Source organism: Acinonyx jubatus, chromosome D2 (genome assembly GCF_027475565.1).
Source record: "Acinonyx jubatus isolate Ajub_Pintada_27869175 chromosome D2, VMU_Ajub_asm_v1.0, whole genome shotgun sequence".
Classification (NCBI taxonomy): domain Eukaryota; kingdom Metazoa; phylum Chordata; class Mammalia; order Carnivora; family Felidae; genus Acinonyx; species Acinonyx jubatus.
In genome coordinates, this window is record NC_069393.1 from 11,387,601 (window position 1) to 11,405,081 (window position 17,481).

At 42.4% G+C, this 17,481-nt stretch overlaps 1 protein-coding gene across 14 annotated transcripts in view; it reads left to right on the forward strand.

The window, feature by feature from the left end:
* Positions 1 to 17,481, forward strand: part of RNLS (renalase, FAD dependent amine oxidase) — a 327,133-nt gene that overhangs the window by 201,700 nt on the left and 107,952 nt on the right. The gene's annotated exons all lie outside the window — the stretch shown is intronic.

A 17,481-nucleotide genomic window follows, 5' to 3' on the forward strand; every position in this document is an offset into this window, starting at 1 on the left:
TTAGTTAGATGTCTCGCTTGATAAAATCACCAACTAATGTTTCCCGGCTTGCCAGAACTTTATAATGACAGAACTGGGCTGGAGTATGGTTTTTATATCAGAGCACATGATCTTAGAAAAATGTTTCTTTTATAACTTAAGACTCCCTCAGGGCCAGACTGTTTATGTTAACATGATACCACATATATGTACAATCAGCAGTTCATGAAATGCCCTGTAACAGCAATGGACTAACTATTTTTAACTCTACAACTGCTTTGTTCTAAGAAGAGGAGAATGGCCCTTGATCTTCTCGTGTTGTATGCCATGAATTAGACATTATCCTTTGTGTATTGCTTCATAAGATATGCTATCTGACAGGGTGCATGTGGTAATATATAACAGAAAAATCCATTTAAACTCGTTTAAATAACATAAGGTCATTTGTTATATTATCCACTGTGGACTGAATTCCTCTCCAAAATTCTCTCCAAAATTCTTGTGTTGAAGCCCAAATCCTCAGTGTGATTATATTTGGAGATGGCTTTTAGGATGCCATTAAGGTTAAATGAGGTCATAAGGGTGGGGTCCTCATCCAGTATGATCGGTGGCCTTATTAAGTGAGCAAGAGAGAGATCTCTTTCCTTGTGCACATACCAGGGGAAGGTCATGTGAGGATAGTGAGAAGGCGAGAAGGGGGGCTGTCTGCGATCAGGAGGAGAGGCTTTACCAGGAACCAAATCAGCTGGCACCTTGATCTTGGACTTCCCAGCCTTTGGAGCTAAGAGAAATAAATAAATAAAAAGAAGGGAGTAGTGGACGCTAGGTTGGCAATATGTAAGCCCAATTCTTTCCAAGTAGAGTCACATCTTATATGGGAGGTAACACATGAAGAGAAGAATCACGGATATTCAAAATTCTCTTTGAAAATCCCTTTAAACGCCATGACATTTCGGAGAGTGACATAACTTTCAGTAAATTGAGTGTAGCCATTTTTCCAGCGTTTAGTAGATTTCAGTTTCTTTGGGTGAGGCCAGATGAAATAGTTGGCTTGCCGATAGAGGACAGAGTGATATTTTCTACTGTGAAAGGCACACGGGAAAGGGAAAAACAGCAGTCAGATCTCCTAACAGATTAAATCGCTGTACAAATGAGAGTGGGGTCGTGGGGGAAAACACACACAGTGCATGGCAGTAGCACTTTATTAAAGAGTTGTGCAAATGTGGAAGAGTGCAACGTAAAATATTAATACATTTTCACATGATTGGCAGCATCCGAAACAATCGAAATGAAAAGAAATTTGCGTGTGTGTGTGTGTGTTCGCAACCACACAATTTCAAAGCGGGAAGGCTGGGTGGATTGGAAGCCATGTTTTTGCTACCGCTTCTGAGGTTGCCTCTTCAGACAGCAAAGAAACGCCTGCCTTCCTTTGCCAGTTTTATGGAAAATTAATCTTGGATTATGCAAGTTGTAAATTACGAGAGGCCTGCAGTAATGGCATCCCCTAACATAAAATCTAACTACCTTGCACTTAAACTTTTTTTTCTCCCTATCTGGGGCCAGGGTGCTAAGTGTGTCTAGTTGAATTCACATGATATAAATGTCCATATAGTGACTCCACTGTATTTTATTGATTTTTAAGTAGCCCAGCAAGAGCTGCCTCTTTATGTTACCGACACTGTCCCACACCCACGCTTTACTTGGAGTGTTGGATTGAATCTAAAACTAATGCTGTAAATGGGCACACTCAACGAATGAAGGGGGGCATTTTTGTTCCGTCAGGGTAAGGCAGCAACAAGATAAAAGGTAACAGGGTTGAGTCCACAAAATACAGTCTGTTGTTAAGTCTTGAAGAGATCCAGAGGAAGAAGGACTACTGGCCCAGACCAGACAAAGGACAAGGAGTCGTCAATGTCAGAGGTTAGGAATGGTCCGCACCTGCAGAAAGCCACCCCCAGAACCAAATCGCCTGAGGCAGAGGGTCTAAATACCAAGATACATGAGACCTGACTTGAACTATAGACCCCTATTGTTACGGGTAGGATCCATTATACTTGGGTTTGTGTTTCCCCAGATGTATTCAATGGAACACCAGTTCCTTGATACGCTCTTTGGAACAGGGTTCTGCCATCACATAAGTTTGCAAAATGCTACCGACTTGGCTTCTAGTTTAAAGTCTCAGGTCATATTATCCAATTAAAAGACATTCCTATAGAAAAGCCTCCTTCTCACTTCATTTCATCTATAACTTCCCAAATGTATTTGACCATGGGAGATTTTATTTGAGCACCACACCTACCAATATCCCACAGAAATGGTTCCCCTGGACACCCCTGAGAAACCCTGGCTTCAGACCTGGACAGGAATTATAGGCCAATAAGGGGGGCAGCAAAGGCTGGCGTGGGAGCCATCGAAAGGAAAATACTGATTTTTTTTTGAAGATGGAAGAAGCCTGAAACCACCCTGGAACCCACCAAAAGTTGCCTCAAAAGATACTCCTGTCATTCAAGAGATTCCACAGGACTTAGGAGCTCTGTGTTAGGAACCAGGATCAAGGATCGAATATTAGATTTTTTTTAATGTTTATTTATTTTTCTCAGAGTGAGAGAGACAGAGTGTGAGCAAGGGAGGGGCAGAGAGAGAGGGAGACACAGAATCCAAGGCAGGCTCTAAGCTTCGAGCTGTCAACACAGAGCCCGACCCGGGGCTCGAACTCACAGAACCTGAGATCGTGACCTGAGCCGAAGTTGGACACCTAACCGACTGAGCTACCCAGGCGCCCCAAGGATCAAATATTAGAACAAAAGATGTTTTTAGTGCTTTTATCACTTGGGAAATTACAAAGATTTTTAGGAGATCTGTGCTGAGAGCCGAAGGGAGGTATAGATAGATACAGATATAAATGTAGATATAGATCTAAATATAGATATAGATAGATATAGATATAGATTATATATAGATAGATATAGATATAGATATATAGATTGTTTTTCCTGTTATTTCACACCTCCCAAGAAGATCTCAGAGGTCCTTCTCAAGATCTTATATTTGGAGTTAGACTGGCCAGAGTAAGTTCCTGGATTCAGGTCAGTTCTCTGCCTCTTACTAGCTGTGTGATGTTGGATAAATTACTTAACCTCTCTGTTTACTAACCAATAAGATGTGAGGGAAACAAATACCCACCCCAAAAAAGTTGAGGATGAAATGGTTTAAACACCTAAAGAGCTTCATGTAGCACTTAACAAATAAGTCAGTATCTATGGTACCTACTGTTCCAACTAACGATGCCAGTCTAGAATCTGAATATTGTATTTTCCAAAGCAAAGGGTGTAAATATAAAAGCCTATCTTTGGTAAATGCAACTCTCTGCTACCAGGGCAGATAGGAGGCAGCATGGCCTGAATAAATAAAGTGTAGACGTTACCCTGAAAATGATTGGCCACAGTTTTAGCATTCTTCCCTGTTCACCATCTGGAGGAGTGTTAATGCTAGCAAAAGAGCCAATGGGAAGCAATCTGAGGAGATGAATACAATCTGCAACTCTAGAAATGTGGTGGCCAATGACCATAATTACATAGCTTCAATAACTCCCCAAAGGTTTCAATTCAGTTCATCCCAAGAGAAAACAAACAAATGAACAAACTTTTTCATCTCATGGAATTTATACCTGCAAGAACTTTATTATTAGGGATCCTTGAGTAACAAACACTAAGATAATGTGTATTGCCTTTAATAGCTGTTTTACAAAAGGTGCAGAAATGTTATTCCGTAGAGCTGTTTAATACATCAACTCTTTCTAAAAGACAGGAGCATAATATAAAATCCCATAAATAATTGGGATGAGCCTGGGGCCTTAAATCTAGTCATCTTGGGTTTGCTTAAGGGAGTTTATGATTGGGTCGCCTGGGTGGCTCAGTCGGTTGAGTGTCTGACTTCGACTCAGGTCATGATCTCATGGTTTCATGGGTTCCAACCCCACGTCGGGCTCTGTGCTGACAGCTTGGAGCCTGGAGGCTGCTTTGGATTCTGTGTCTCCCCCTCTTTCTGCCCCTCCCCTGCTCATGCTCTGTCTCTTTCTCTCAAAAGTAAGTAAACGTTAAAAAAGGGGGAGTTTATGATTATTTCCGTTAAGCAGAGAGCTGCGCCGTTGACAACACAAAGCGGCCTGCTTTAGGACGCAAATAAACGTGGAATTATTTCTCCCTAAACCTGCAGACAATGCAATCCACATAGGTAGCACTTTATAAGAACAAAAGAGCAGGAGGGAGAAGAAGGAAATGGGGCTATAGCGAGAAAGGGAAAGGAAAAAAAAAAGAACTGTAATCATGAAAAACGGTCAGGTTTCCTGTTCGGGTTTTTGTTTTATTTATTTATTTATTTATTTATTTGAATATTTGAATATATTTATTTTTTTTAATATGAAATTTATTGTCAGATTGGTTTCCATACAACACCCAGTGCTCATCCCAAAAGATGCCCTCCCTCCTCAATGCCCATCACCCACCCTCCCCTCCCTCCCACTCCCCATCAACCCTCAGTTTATTCTCAGTTGTTTTTTTTTTTAATTTTTTAATGTTTATTGACTTTTGAGAGAGACAGACAGGCAGACAGAGTACAAGCAGGGGGAGGGGCAGAGAGAGTGGGAAACACAGAATCTGAGGCAGGCTCCAGGCTCTTGAGCTGTCAGCACAGAGCCTGATGCTGCTCGAACTCACAAACCGCGAGATCATGACCTGAGCCAAAGTCGGACACTTAATCGACTGAGCCACCCAAGCGCCCCTATTCTCAGTTTTTAAGAGTCTCTTAGGGTTTGGCCGTCTCCCTCTCTAACTTTTTTTTTTTTTCCTTCCCCTCCCTCACGGGCTTCTGTTAAGTTTTGTTTTAAAATACCAACTCCAGAAGCAGAGTTCTCTGGTAAAATAGCAGTGACCATCTTAAAATAACTGGCAATAGCCAGTTACAAAATGCATGATACGATGTCTTGTGTAATAGATGTAGTCATTTGTGACTCCATTATGTAACGGCTGCTGTCCACATAAAGACAATTACCAAACAGCAAATACTAATTACAAATATCCATCTCATCATTACAGTGATGTCACAGAATGTCACATGACTGTAATATTAAAATCTTGGGGTGATGTCTCAGGAGGAAAAACATATATGTGTGTGTATACCTGTGTATGTACATAGACGTAAAAATAAATAACTGTTGTCACTTAAATCCTTGGGTTTCGAATTATGAAATTGACTGATCTCATTTCACGTAATATTTGCCGATTCTAAAATAAAAAAGAATTTTCTTTGGGGGATAACATAACTGAGCCCAATTGGAAGGAGGACATTTGCCTGCAAAGTGCAAACAAACAACAGATCCCTTTGAGCCCCTGGTTTCCCCATCAGGCTGTCCTCGGTGGCAAAGATTTGCATCCCAGATAGCCCATTCTCCCACTTGCCAAACAAATGAACTCCTATGAAAATCAGTGCCAGACATGGAGGGAAAGTGGAAAAGCAGCTAAATATATAACATCAGAAACAAACTTTAAAAATATCCTGTGGAGTGTATTACTGGGAAAATATATTTTATGGAGGTTTCTTTCAGAGAAACCAAACTCAGAAATATCTGATTTATATGTTTCCATTCTCAATTTGCTGAGTTTTTTTTTAATTTTTTCTTAATATTTATTTTTGAGAGAGAGACAGTGCAAGCAAGGGAGGGGCAGAGAAAGAGAGGGAGACACAGAATCCGAAGCAGGCCCCAGGCTCTGAGCTGTCAGCACAGAGCCTGATGCCGGGCTCGAACTCACGAACTGTGAGATCATGACCTGAGCCGAAGTCAGACGCTTAATCAACTGAGCCACCCAGGCACCCCGCTGAGCAGTTATTTATAAATATGCCTCGAATGCCTCTGTGCCGGACACTGCGCTAAGAACTAAGGATTCTTAGTCCCCACCCTCACGAAATGAAGTTCCATGAAGTCTACTCACATGAGGAATTTTGAAGGAAAGAGATCCCAAGTCTGTTGGGCGAGTGACTTAGAGTCAAGGAAGCGTCCTCATAATATAAATGGACGCACTGATACATACAATATAGAGAACGTTAACTCACATCTGTAATCAAAACGGTGGGTTTGAAAAATCAAAATCATGGGTGCCACCCAGGCACCCCAATAATATGAGCTCTAAAAGAGCACCTAAGACCTTTTGTCGACATGAAGCCCATAATCTTCTTTCTTTAGGTGAAGAAATGAAAGATGGGGGCTATGAAACATTGAAATCCATGAATAAATCAGAAACTTTAGCCTGGCCCATTATTTAACTTTCTCCCAGGGCTACTAAAAAGTTCAATAGATACAAACAAGTCATGAAATGTCTGAGAGGCAGTGAACGAAAGGGGAAGGAAAGTCCGGAGGCTATAGCTTCCTGGCATTTCTATAACTACAAACAACGACGAATTACAAACTTACGTAGCAGCCACACTAAGAAGGGAATCTTAAACATTAAATATTCTAAATCTCTCTTTGTGTCAACCTTCCACCTTTGTGCTCTGCCTGCCCTGCTCTCTGAGAATGGTATTTTCGCTTGGGCTGTCGGTCTGAAGTCGTGGCTGTCAGGCAGAGATTTACCAAAGACCTTTATGTTGGCCCAGAATTGGTTTTGAACGTAGGAGCCAGATATGCTGGTGACTGCGTGTGGCTTTATCCACTGTTAGTGGGGCAAAAGGCAGGAGGGAGAATCGGGTGATGGTTTATGGTGAATGGGTGTATGGATCTGAAATTTACAGGTCATAGACGAGAACAGAAGAAAAAGGGAGGAAGGCCGCCATTACTGCTGCTGGTTTAGAAGAGGGGAAAAAATACCCTATGTTGGCTTGGTGAGGAGGTGAGGAAGGCCAGTGAACAGCAAGGGGGGAAAGATCGGCAGAAGGGCACAGGTGGGAATTGCCACAGCCTTTCTGACCTCTCTGCCTAACAAAGGTCGTATAACTTTTTTTATGTGATGAAAAAAAAACCCCTGCTGCGTTAAATGTAATAACATCTAATTTTGGCTATTTGTGATCACAGTCCTTTTAAGGGATGGTTCTTTTGTCTGCTGAGCACCCAAAAGAGATGAGATGCCAATTGGGAGTGGAAACGGAGAGCTGAATTTCTTTGCTTAATTGAGGAGAAAATCTCAGACATCCCGAGACAATGGGGAAGGCAGGGGGCAGAGAAGGGGAAGAGGAAAAAGAAAACAAGGTGGTGAAAGGCTCTGGCTTGACCTCAGGGATGACTGACCGTGTGGATTTGTAACTTTTTTGCTGGATGATTTGATCTGTGACCCCTCCCATAGCCCCCCTACGACCCAACATAGCTCTGGATTCAGCGACTGCTTTAAATCCACGCTGGCTTTTTATTGGGGGTCCTGTTGAGTAAGTCAACACAGTCCAGGCACTTTTTGGAATATCTAGGATGAAATTAGGTAGGAACTTTGAGGCTTCTTCAGGTTCATTTCTAAGCAGAAGCTTGGAGTATGGCGAGCCCACATCCGTTTGAGAACCTTATTTTGAATCAAGACAGGACTTCTCATCCTTTGGACGTCAAGCCAACCCAACTTTCTGCTTCCATAATACCTATGACCATCTCAACCCATTGGGAGAACTTGGAATTTAGAAAAAACTGTCTCTGTGGGACTGAACTGTTCTGAAGGATCTTGAAGTTACGTCCGTACTGTGGTTTGAGGGGAAGCTGTCAACACGTTGGGTTAGAAGCCAAGGCTCAAAATGATGTGCTGTGCTCTGCTTCCCAGACAAGTGCCTGTTTTTCATCATTCTGGAGGCATCTCTCAACCTCTGAAAGTTGAGAACAGCCTTGTAAAGCTGCATAATGCTTAGACAGCTTGTGAGCCTCAGGTCCTGGGAGATAGTGTAGACTGCTGAGGTGGACGAGAGCTTGACGAATCTCAATTCTGGTCCATTTTTATGTGGGACTATGATGACATCGATCGCAGGGGTGGGACTTTTCCTTTGCCCAGAGCTCCCTCAGAAAAGATTTCACCATTTTCCTCCCTGTCAAGAATTCCTCCTAAGGTCAGTCTAAACATCTCACGGGCTGAAGAATTGACAGGCCCCTTTTGCAGAGCCTACTGCTTTCTCCAGAATTAGAAGTTCTTGCCTGGGGACCCCTTGGTGGCTCGGTAGGTTAAGTGTCTGACTTCAGCTCAGGTCATGATCTTGCAGTCCGCGGGTTCGAGGCCCGTGTCGGGCTTTGTGCTGACAGCTCAGAGTCTGGAGCCTGCTTCAGATTCTGTGTCTCCCTCTCTCTCTGCCCCTCCCCTGCTTGGTCTCTGTCTCTCTCTCTCAAAAATAAATAAAGGTTTAAAAAAAAACTTAAAAAAAAAAAAGAAGTTCTCTCCTGTAGCAAGATACATGACATGGTCCGTTATGCATTCTATTCATCAGCTGATCCCCCTTATCTGAATCAAGACTGAAAACAAGAGATAGACTCTGGCATCACAGCATAATAAGAGTACGTATTTGGCGCTCAATAATTTGCTGAGCTCGTCATCCTCAATGCACCTTTGAGCTACCCTTCCCTGGTCCTAAGAATTAATACGTCACTGGCACTGGGAATTAGTACATCGGCACTGGTCACCCACTTAGCAGGCAAGGAAAAGTAATGGCTAGTCAGCCCATTGTTCATCCCTAGAACAATCTAGGGATCTGTTACCGGTGCCCTTTAAATCACGGAAAATAAATTATCTCTCTTTGTAATTGCTGAACGTGGAAGCCTTTGAAAAGCATATGTGAGTTCTTGGCAATGAGGATGATGAGAAGCCTCTTCGGGAGGCTCTGTGCCATGCCTTAAACATTGGGACTAGTTGGCTAGACCATCTCACAGGTGTATTGCCGGTAAGACCTGGACATTTCATGGAGCCCTCTCCCCAAAGAGGTTCAAGTACCCTCAGTAACAATTTTACCGTGGTCTCTAGGGAACAGACATCTATTTCGAATGATGCCTTATAACACAGACCTTGATTTCCAAGGTTATGCTTCAGAGGCTCTCGCTGTTCTCTTTGGGAAAGATAATTCTTTTTAATACTTGGATAAAGAGCAACTGTGTTCCAGCTGAAATATTTAACTTACAATATATGTGATAAGCTCTGCAAATGTGTCATTTGTCTGCCACAGTCTGGCAGATATCCCTTTTGTATATCCCAATGGCATTGAAATGCAATGGTATCTTGCATAAAAAACCTTGCCATAAACGATGAGTTCATATTAACCCAAGCTTCAGGAGTGATGAGTTCTTCACTGTTGAATTCATGACCTGGCTTTTATTACCACAGAGGGTCAGAAATGACCGGTATTATCCAGCATGATGCAATGAGCTTTGCAGTCACGTAGACCTAGAGTGGAATTAGAACTCAACACTCCAAATTAGGTTGAGCCATTTATATTGCTTTAGTCTTGGTGGATTAAAAATGTTTGAATACCAGGGGCGCCTGGGTGGCTCAGTCAGTTAAGCATCCAGCTCTTGATCTCAGCTCAGGTCATGATCTCACGGCTGGTGGGATCGAGCCCTGCGCTGGGCTCTGCACTGGGGTGGTGGAGCCTGCTTGGGATTTCCTCTCTCTCTTTCCCTCTCTCTCGTTCTCAAAATGAATAAATAAACTAAAGAAAAAAAAGAAAATGGTTGAATACCAGCCTTTTCATGGGACTCAACCTCAAAGCTCTGTAACCATGAGTGAGTTTCGTACTCTCTCTAAGCTTCAGTAACCTGGACTGTGAGTATGAGGCTAATTATGTCTCCCAGGAATGTTGTAGGGGTTGAGTGCGACGGTATTTCCAAAATTCCTAGTGCCACCTAGTACTAGGACAGAAAATGCTGTCTTTATAGTTGTTGTCACATAGAAGTTGTTTTACAGTCTCAGTCTATTATACAAACTTCTTTGATTTTGAGAAAGAGAAGAGAAAAGGAAATTGCCAGGGGTACAAATTTAATTAAATTATATTATCTTTTGGGGCGCCTGGGTGGCTAAGTTGGTTAAGTGTCCAACTTCAGCTCAGGTCCTGATCTCGTCGTTCCTGAGTTCGAATTCCTTGTCGGGCTCTGTGCTGACAGCTCAGAGCCTGGACCCTGCTTCGGATTCTGTGTCTCCCTCTCTCTGCTTGTACTCTGCCTCCCTCTCAAAACTAAGTGGACGCTAAAAACAAGTATATTATCTTTCATCAAAAATAATAACATATTATTTGGGGGGTAAACAATACCTCTTTACCTGAATAAGGTATTGAGGGACAGCATTAAATTAGATGTGGTTCTTCTTTCTTTTTGTGGAATCTCGGGTGACATTTTGCATGCACACGAGTCCAAAAAAATTTACACGACAGCATCTCTGAGAAAAGTAAGACACTGGAGTTAGGTCGTCAGCAAATCAAAGGGCCGAGACAAACGTGAGAGCAGGTTTCGAAGACGGACCGCAGGGTCTCCTTACAGGAAATCGCTGCATTGTGTTTTATAAGCACTTTATGTCAGTTAGCATTTTTAGCTCTGTCCAGAATCACCAGTCCATCATTTTGCTCAGATATGACATTATTGTGTCAATTTCACCTAAAGAGCCCTTTAGTTTATTACGAGTGACTTTCTTGTTTTTAAGTGAGCTGAAGAGGCTTTGATATGCCCTCTAAAGATCACATGTGGGCCCTACTAGTTTTAATGACCATTGCCCCTACAGACTTCATATATGTGCTCGTTTAGATAATGAGAAGTATCCGTATATACCTTACAGGTCACTGGATTCCCTGCATAATATGAATGAATATTAAACATGGGAATCTGAAAAGAATATATTGAAATTCTATTAATATTTATAACCGATCTGTGGGACTAGGGGAATTCTTCAGTATAAAATATTCCAAATTCATGTTTGTAAGAATGAAGCATCCTTGAATTTAAAATACAGTTTTCTTCATTGAAATAGATGTCTATTATCCATATACCTGGTGAAATCTTTGTTGTTAATGTTATATATCCTTACATTATTTAATAGAGTCAGGAAGGGCATTTTTGGAACCTTGAGCTCAACCGAACCTAACTCGTTCTTTTTTATTAAAAATAAAATGTCTGTTTGTTCCATTTTCCACCATCTCTCTTCATAATAATGGTTTCTCAGTGGTAGCTAATAATATCATAAAGATTATAGTCCCTTTGATTGAGAAACTTTTGCCAAAACCGAGATTCAATCTTTTATTTTTCTGTGAAAATATAACAAGGAGAATAATTCCACTGGTCTTATTAGTAAAGGAGGTAAGATTGTCCTCAATAAACCAGTAAATTTCCTCTATGAAAAGGACCAGAAATATTTGGACACAATCATAAATAAAATCTTCACCATCTGCTTAGTGTCGGTTGTTGTAAGTCAACATTTTATAATGTGAACACTAAAGCTTCCCTTTAATGCACTACTTGAACTAGAGCAAAGCTTTAGGTCAAATCGTCCAGCCCAGAGATGTACTTCATCCACTCACAGAATCCTTTGGATCAGTTACAAACCTACAGCTGAGCCCAGTTTCACAACTACGGCGATCAAGTGATATTCTTAGAGGCAAACCAGTCTGCTGGTTCAAGGGGAAAACCTTGCCCAATTTGGGAAAAGGGTCCAATCATAATACCACTTAACACACAACATTTCATATACGGCGCGATGAGGGGGAGGCCAAAATAACAACGTATTGTGGGGGATGGCTGCTGATTGCTGCTGAGTTCTGGGAAGGCACAGCTCACAGGGGTTGTCATCAGAGAAGAACAGGGCTTTCACACCGCAGAAGAACTCCAAGAACTCGAGCCCGAGTGCCAGTTAGGACAAATCCTCTGCTCTGGGGACCTGGGTAGGGCCCAATTAAAGGACTATTGAAATCCTTCCGTTTTTCCTTTTGGCAGGTGCCAATAAAAGCTGCAACAGGCTGAAAATCTCCTTGTGCCTCAGGATAAATAGATGTTTTCACAGAACTTGGGAGGTCTTAGCCAAAGAAAAAACTTCTCCCAAACAGATCCTAAAATATATGCTGTTCCCCTAAACATGGCCCCTTTCTTTAAAAGGGCAGAATCGATGGAATGTATGGAACTTTTTTTACAGTTTACTTATTTATTTTGAAAGAGAAGAGAGAGAGGGAGTATGGGAGGGACAGAAAAAGGGAGAGAGAGAGAATCCCAAGCAGGCCCCGATGTGGGGCTCGATCTTACCGAACCATGAGATCGTGACCTAAGCTGAAATCCAGAGTCAGATGTTTAACCGACTGAGCCACCCAGGTGCCCCTGGAATTTATGGAATTTTTTTAAGGAATTAATGCAAGGAACATAGAGGAAAGATTATTCCAGCCCTGGACAGCAAGTAGAATTCAGAATATGCTCGCCAGAGTTGCCTTACTCCCTTTTTTAAAACTATATATGTTAACATCAAACTTAACATATGCAGCACTGGCTCTTGATTGCCTGTCTTCAAAATTCAGAATTTGTTCCCTTCTCTAATCTTCTGTGTTTCTGAAAATGGAGCCACCAATCTCCTAGCTCCTTAGCCAAAAAACAGGAACCGTCCTTGGTTTCTTCCTCTCCTTTGCCCCAATATCCAACCTGTGACCAAATAAATCATACTGATCTTGCTTCCAAAACAGACGTCGAACTCACTTCTCTGCATCATCACTGTCACAACTGAGACACCATCTTATTTTAACAGGCCTCTCTGCGCTGTCCGTTTCTGGTTCGTTCTTCAGAGCCAGAACGGTCTTCTTAAAACACACATCTGTTCAAACCACTCACTTTCCCATTCAGAGCCCTTTGCTGCTTTCCCTTTGAACCAAGTGCTAAATCTCAAATCTTTATCATGACTTACAGGTCCTGAATGACCTAGAGCGGGGGTCACACACATTTTCTGTAAAGGCCAGATGGTGAATACTTTGGACTCTGTAAGCCATACAGTCTCTGTCACGACTGCACCGATCTCCTGGTGTAACAAAAGCTACAGACATTATAGAAAGGATTGAAAGTGGCTATGTTCCAATAAAACTTTATTTACCAACACAAATGGCCATCCGGATTTGGCCCAAGGACCTTCTTTGGCCAACCCCTCATCTAACACATGCTGATTTCAGCAGCTGCTCACTCCTTAGCTTACTTAGCCCTCCTGACACATCTCTCATTCCTGCCGTGGTGTTGCCCACTCAAGACCATCGCCCATTCTGTTCTTCCTGGGCAGACTGCCTGTCTCACTGTCTGCAGAGACCATTCCTGAATTCCTGATTTAACTAGGTTTAATTATCAGTAACCGTACATTGATTTGTGCAAGCCCTTGCTTAATGTCCACTTTACCTTTCAGTTGTGAGATCCGCGAATGAAAAGACTGGATTTGCTTTGCCCATCTTTGAATCTCCAGCACCTGGAACAGTGCTTCACATACTGTCATTTCTTAATTAAATGTTTGCTAAATTTAGAATGAATTAATGAGATCTCATCAAAACACGGAAGAAAACAAAAGATAACAATTTGGGCTCAGGTCTGAAATACAAGTTGCTTTAAGTCTGTGACTTTCCAGGGCATTTTATTGAAAAAGTTCTGCACTTGAAGTCAACAATAGGTACAAGTCAGGGTAATTAATAGGCATGTCCCTGAATCTTAATGCTACGGAGGCACTTGTGGCTGACACACTGTGACTTACACAAAGTCATACGCAGGTCAGGCAGCCCATCTTCATCCTGTAGCTCTGCCATCTGGAACCTGAGCCCGGAATGTCTGAAGGTCCATGTGGAGGTAAGAAAGAAATGGAGGAGGCCCATGGCTTTTAACCGACTTGGACTGGATGTGCCACGCTTCCCTTCCCCTCGTAATCCACTGACCAAAACTAGTTACGTGGCTCCAGCTTAGCTGCCAAGCAGGCTAGGAATGGTCAGAGAGCTCAAGGAGCACCGTAACAATGAACTCCCTGCACCAGCCAACATAACAAGCAGTTCAAATAGATTTCCTAATATTAAATAAAACAGGCTACCTACAGGTATGCTAAACCCCATATCCTGGTACGTTACCAATATTTTTATATATATTCTACCAGCTTAAAAAAGCTTTTCTTACATGTTAATTTACCTTGTTCATGGTAACATCTCGGTGGTAAATACCAGTGCCTTACTCTCATGTCACCCTCAGATACTGTCCTACAAAGACTTTTAATGTTTAGTAGAGGAAAATGCTCGCTTTGCAACAATTTCATGTTATGACCGTGATTTTCCTATAGACTTTATAAGCTTCAGTCGTTTAAAAATAATCCTATGGCACGTTTCGTTATAAAAGGAAAAAAGATCATAGTCCAAAGATTGACTGTAGGAGAGCGATCTTTCCAAGGAAAGAAATCTATGTCGTTTCTCTTTTGCCTCCCAAATTATTTATGTCTATATAGGTGATTCGTCAGTCATACATTCAATCAACATTTACTGCATTCCCACACCTGGGCATCATTCTAGGGGTTCAGGTAAATGAGACAGTTCTCTTAGTGCTTGCATTGAACGGGGAATATTAAAACATATTTGAACATGAACATAAGTAAAATTTCAACAGTGTTTATTTTATTTATTTTCTAAATTTTTTAAGTATTTATTTTTGAGAGAGAGAGAGAGAGAGAGAGAGAGACAAAGAGAGACAAAGCATGAGTGGGGGAGAGGCAGAGAGAGAGGGGGACACAGAATCCAAAGCAGGCTCCAGGCTCTAAGCTGTCAGCACAGAGCCCGATGTGGGGCTCGAACCCATGAACCGTGAGATCACGACCTGAGCCAAAGTCAGATGCTTAACCAAGTGAGCCACCCAGGCGCCCCTCAATAGTGTTTAATCCGATATTCTCTTGTTCCCTTATTTTATTTTTGCAAACTTTTTGAGGATCTGTACTTTGAGGTCGATGTAATGTTTGTGGAATTGAGGTATCTGTATCTCCGTGAGACATGGTATTTTCATCTCAGTAATTCTTGTTGGGTCTTTGGCAATCCTTGAGTTACACTTACAGGAATATAAAAATGTACCTTGTTTTAAAGGGATAATAATAAACATGTCTGCTCCATCAAAGAAGGTAGAAACATTTCTATAATTTGAAATCAGTCTCCTGATTTACATAGCTTGCTCGAAGGTGCTCGTCTGGAGAGATCCGTCTCTGGCACAAAACCAGACCTTCTTCTTGCACATGCAAATAAAGGCAGGAACCTAAGGAATGATGGAGAGCACGGGACTCAAACGTGAGTCCCTGTTGGCCAGGTGGTGGACTTCCCTTAGACGTAACCTCCTGAGGGTCTTTAGCAGGGAGTCTGTCGATCTGCAAGGGCTCATCTTTGCCGTGGAATCTGGAAATCTTGCCTCCTTGGTTTCCCACAATGGGAAGCTTCAAGAACTTGTTTCCTCTGTAAAGGCCAGAATTATTGGAAAGATCATCAGAGCTGACAATTTAGTTGTAGATGTGATTGGAAAAATCAAGTCCTGAAAAGGTGGTGGGGGGAGCCTAGGGGAAATGTTACCTAAGACCCTACTGATGTAGAAATACATATGAATTTTGAGCTCTGATTTACACAACGTGTATCTGGGTTTGGGGATGCCATGCGTGTGTTTTACAGCTTAAGTCACCCCTTCCCTCTTGATATGTCAGTGTATACATACATATCAGCTTGCGTGTGTGCTGATTAGATCTTAAATTACAAATAAGGACATGTTTGGGGCCCCTGGGTGGCTCAGCTGGTTGAGCGTCTGACTTCAGCTCAGGTCACGATCTCACGGTTCGTGAGTTCCAGCCCCATGTTGAGCCCTGTGCTGAACAGCTTGCAGCCTGGAGCCTGCTTCACGTTCTCTCTCTCTCTCTCTCTCTCTCTCTCTCAAAAATAAATAAACCTTTAAAAAAATAATGAAAAAAATACGGACAGGTTTTTCCTCCATTACAACTTGCTTCTGTGTAAGAAGCAAAGAGAAGTTTTCTACAGCTGTAATTTAAAACAACTTGCGTCAGGAGTTGGGAAAGTTAAAAGAAATGAAATGAAAACCAGAATGCTGTTCAACCTCTGGAAGCCTCACGCCCGCCATCTTTATTAAGCTGTGCTAAGGGCCTGACGTGTTTTATTGTGCATCATCTTTGCTACAACTCTATGAGGTAAATCGTATTATCCGTACTTTATAGATGAGGAAGCTAAAGCTTAGGGAAATTAAGTAAAACCGTGACTTCAGCCTGAGCTTTCTTTGTCTCTAAATCATTCTGTTTTGATAAAAGCAAAAATCTCTGTCCTGGAACTCCTAAGGAAAACTCCCCACAGAGACTTCCCTAGTTCACCACCCACCCTCCCATACATTGAGATTCATCCATACCTGGAAACAAGACTCTCATTTTTTAGGTTCTTCTCCAACCTATACTTTCTGTCATATTGAAAATAACAGTGGCTTTTAAAATTCGTTTCTGAACGATGAGATATTAACACCAAACGTGTTATCTGGGGTTTCACCTGCTCCCCTCCCCGACCTCCCAGATTTGTGCTCACCAGACCCTCAAGGGCGCACCTCTTCCCCCAACCCTACCAGGCCAGTCCAAGCTCCGCCAGCACCTGCCCCCATCGAGAATCCCAGACATGCAAGAACTTAGAAGTCTAGTTTTCCTACCATCGCTCGTGTGACAAATGACATTCACGCTCACAGCGCCCTTCATGGGGGCAAGTCAAGTTCTTAGGAATCCCGAGAGGCCTGCCGTTCTTTCGCTGTCAAGATCACATCTGTCAAAGTCCATGTAAGCAAAAGTAATGTTATTTTCAGAATAAACCTGAATCCAACTTCATAGACCTCTACAAAGCGCAATAGTCGCAATTCTGGGTCTGTTCACTTCACTCTTGTTAGTTACGCATCCTCTCCCACAGAACTGTGACACCTGAGAATTGTGTATCCATTTCAGTGTGTGAACCGAGTATGTCTGGCGTTGCCGAGAGCTGTTCTCGGTGTCATAGCAGAGCTGTAACCAAGGACCAAGATGTCCCCAAACCGTGTGCCACCTGTTGTGACCATACTACAAACTAGCTCATTGTGTTTAGGCTCAAAAGTGGGATGGAGATTAAGGTCCTCAAATCTAGGGCATACTCAAAGATGGAGAAAGCTCGGAGGAAGGGAAACATGTTCATCGCCCGGGTCCTGTGGATTCTTAGTTTTTAGTCTCTGAGGACCAGGAGTTTCTACCATGGTGACAACGGGGAGCGACCAGCACTGCCAACTGGACCTCCATTTGATAGACTCATAGCAAATCAAAGCTGGAAGGAAACTTGAAAGAATGGACTAGGCCCATGAAGCATTTTTCTCATAATTACTTGGTCAAGTTTTTTAAAGTAACTGCTACAATCTAACCTTTATATCCTGGAGATATAGAGGAAACTTAAAGGCAGGTGGGAAGAGAGGACAGAAGGAAAGGAAACAGGCATTTGTGGGAGGAAACCACACGTGCCAGCCAGAGTACTAGATGCTTCACACGTTTAAGA